Source organism: Diospyros lotus, chromosome 10 (assembly GCF_014633365.1).
Source record: "Diospyros lotus cultivar Yz01 chromosome 10, ASM1463336v1, whole genome shotgun sequence".
NCBI lineage: Eukaryota > Viridiplantae > Streptophyta > Magnoliopsida > Ericales > Ebenaceae > Diospyros > Diospyros lotus.
In genome coordinates, this window is record NC_068347.1 from 33,097,464 (window position 1) to 33,101,616 (window position 4,153).

Genomic DNA, 4,153 nt, shown 5'->3' on the forward strand with positions numbered 1-4,153 from the left:
AAATAGGCTGCGTACCTAGCATTAGATTAACTGCAAAATCAATCTCCCGGTGCGGTAGTAGTCCCGGCAACTCATCTGGGAACACATCTGGAAAGTCCTGCACCACAGGATAGGCAGCCAACTCCTTCTTCTCCCCAGCTATCACGGTCACAAATGCAAAATAGGCTTCACCCCCACGTCGTATAAGCCTTTCGGCGTGCATAACCGATATCATCGGCGTAGTCACCACAGGTTTCACACCTCGATATGTAACAACTGGTCTCCCCGGGTGCTCAAATGAAATTACCTTCCGTCGACAATCAACTCGAGCATAGTGTCGTGAGAGCCAATCCATACCCAACAGTAAATCAAAATCCTGGATCGCCAAAACAATAAGATCCCCTAAAAATACCTGGTCGCGAATCCCTATCTCGCAATCCCTGACCATCTCACTCCCCAACAATACCATCCTTCCTGGTGTCGAAACAAACAAATCATATGGTAAGGGGGTACACGGGATCGGGATCTTATGCAACAAATGGGGTGCTATGAAAGAGTGGGTAGAACCTGTATCAAATAAGGCACGTACATCGTGACCATGGAGAGAAAGTATACCTTGTACCGTGTCACTGCCCTCAGCTGCCTCGGCAGCTGTCACTGCAAATGCCTTCCCTTGCATCTGTACTCTCTTTGTGGGCCCTGAGCGCTGTGCTGCTGGTAGGGGTAGTGGTCCTCCTGGACCCTGTGCCCTATGTGTATACTGTCTCTGAGCTGGTCTGGGTCCCACACCTCCCGTCTGTATCCCTTCAATCTGTCCTGACTGGGTACATACGTTCGCTCGATGGCCCTTCTGTCCACAGCAAAAGCAAATGACATCCTGCCCTATGGCCGGTGTAGCTGGTGGGGCCAGTGTAGTCGGTCTGGGCCCCTATGGACAGTCTCTCTTCAGATGTCCCGGCTGACCACAGCGATAACACATGTCCCGACGTACATCCCAGCACTGCCCCTGGTGCTTCTGCTCGCACTGCCGGCACTGTGGAAGCCCAAAACTCTTACTGCCCGCATCCCATTTTCTCTTCTTACTGCTACTCCCTGCGCCCTTCATGACTGACTGATCTGATCGTGCCTCCAATCGGTCCCACTCCACTGCGTGGGCCCGCTAAACAGCTGTAGGGAAGTCGGGTGCCTCGATACCAGCCATGGCATGACGAATCTCTAGTCGTAGCCCCCTTTGAAACTTATTGACTCTGCGAGACTCAAGGGTCACTAATTTTGGGGCATAATGAGATAACGCCACAAACTCAGTCTCGTACCGTGTGACTGTCTTGCTTCCCTGTTGTAAGTCAACAAACTCGAACACCTTCTGCTCTCTGACCCAAGCCGGTATATAAGTCTCATTGAACGCCGCGACAAACTGTGCCCATGTTGGGTCCTCATCACCATATCGCTGCCTGGTGGTCTCCCACCATCGCTCGGCGTCTCCTCGCAACAGGAAGGTCCCCAGTCGAACTCTATGGGCCTCTACACAACCTATAGATCGCAAATGCTTCTCCACAGCCAGTAGCCAATCCTCGGCCTCTGTCATGTCGGCGCCTCCACTAAACTCTGGTGGACGTAGGGCCATGAAATCTTTAAGCAATGCAGCATCAGAACTATCCCCAGCTCTCGGAGTACCTAAATGTGATGCTTGGGCCGTAGCGGTCCTACCATCATGACTGCGCTCCTGACGTAACTGAGATGCTGTCAGTACGTCTACGGCCCGTAAAAGACCTGCCAATGTCTCCTGCATGTCCGGAGGCCTTGGCTGTCTCTCATCTCTTATATCTGTCGCCTGTACCTCAGGAGTAGGAACAAGGTGCCCTCTACCTCGCATCGCTGGTCTACCATAACCTCGTCCACGACGTGCATCCATGAGTCCTACGTAACCAAAATTAATTAGAACGCATTTCAAAATTGAGGACACGACCTAACACTCTAACTCTACCTAACAGCCTTGGTGTACAGTTACTTGTCCCCCAAATTAACTTAATGACGCTCTGATACCAACATTGTAAGCACTCCCGCCCGGATATCCCAACCACCCGGTCTATCCGAACGGAAGCACTTACATAGAGAAAAGAAAAATAGACATAAGACAAAAATACCCTAGCATGCATACATACAAGAAATACAACAACGGAAACAAAACAATATACATGCACGCCCACAAGCACCCTGCTGGAACAGTAATGAAGGAGTATATAAAAAATATACAGACACCGGTGCCAACAAATAAAAGATACGAGGAACAATCGGGCACAGTCAAAAATAAGAGTCAGAACTCCTAACAAAACATCAGAGAAGACGGGGGCAGATAACTGTACACCCTACCAACACGGCTGACTGCTAGGTGGCGCGGTCCTCGCCCTCGACTTTTGCTTTACCCTTACCTGGAATGATATAAAGTAAGGTGAGTCGTAAGACTCAGCAAGTTTATATGAAAAGAAAAGCTGTAAACGAAACAGAATAGGAGATCACCCCAAATATAAACCCATATGTACACACAAGCCATGTAACGCAACAACGCAATAGTGCACCATAATAAAACACATAACGGTCCTTGGGGCCCACATAAGAAAACACCTGGCACCCAAGTCCCAAACCAACTTGCCGCTGCCCTGAAAGGCAACATAGATCCCCAACAAACATATGCGCACTGTCTCGGGGCGATACTCCCGTCACCTGTATCCATGCTGGTACTCCTGACAGTCGAGCCATAGGCTCCCTCGGAACGGTACTCCCGTCCAAGAACTAATAACTACCAGTAACCATGCAGTGCATATAAAATGCAAGGCGTAATGAGCATCAACGTGATACAAGGCGCCCATACATCCAGGTATCAGGCCATGCTCCGCCTATACAATAAACCACACGCGAAGCATATGCCTGTGCTGGATGCAACCTGATCAAACTAGGATGTCCGTGATCAAGCATAACCAAATCATGATAATCCCAACATACAGCCCGTACCATGTGCATATCAAACCATGCAACAAGAATAAAATATAATCAGGCATGCTATAATCACATAACGGCAGAGCTAGTCAGGAGTGCCTGACACCAGTCAGCGATCCGTGATTAGGAGAGACCACCTAACGGCCTAAGATAGACCATACGACAGTCGCACCGTCACCGAACAGCTAATCCTTGCCCCCACTGCACAACCGCTCTAGCCAATAAATAACCAAAAATCCAATAATAATACCCGACAGCTAAAAACCTAGCCCCGAGTGAGTACGACATCATTCTCATAGGCTTGGGGGTGACACAAACCCCCGTAGGCAACCAACGAATAAAACTCTCAAGATCGGTTTAATAAATTAAATTTTAAAACAAATCGTTTTAAATTCCATAATTTATTAACAGCCAAAACCAACGAAGGGAGGTCAAATAAATTGACATCGAAAGAATCGACAATAAGGGTATAATGAACTTGTCTTTCCGAAGATAGTCTTAGGTTCAATTTGACCAAACGTGGTCAAAGTTATACAAACTGCAATATCCCAATTATTGACAAAATTAATAATATTGGGCTCTAAATAAAATTTTAACCGCACAGAATATTAATTACTAGTTTAATTACATACCTAGATAATTAAATCTGGGATTAAACGAAGTTTAATTAGAATTTTGAAGCTCAAAATTCTCAATTTCACGACGCGAGCTCGTTGGATTTTTCTGAAAAATTTTTACTGTTTGCCTGCTCAAATTCACACTCGAAATCGGGCTAAAATGCGACTAAAAAGAAGTAAGGGAGGGGCGCCACGTGGCAGCGCTGGAGCGGTCATTGGGGAGGCCACCGCCTCCTTCGAAACGACGTCGTTTCGACGTCCAGCGGCTGAATTAATTCAGCCAAAAATTCCTCCCTCGTGCGCAGCCCCCGCGTTTCAATCCCTCGACCTCGTTTACACCTGCCTCGCGCGCGACCACTCGCGCCCGCATGCCTCTTTAACCTATATCTACTTTAGGTTATATTTAAAGTGAAGTTTGTTCTTTTCCGCAACTCGCGCCAGCACCCCCAAACTTTCATTAATTGCACTCTCACCCCCTATATCAATTACTGTAATGTCCGAAACTTCTAAAAATTACACAAATTAACTTATTTTAATTTTTTCCTTTTTCCAGAAATTTCTAA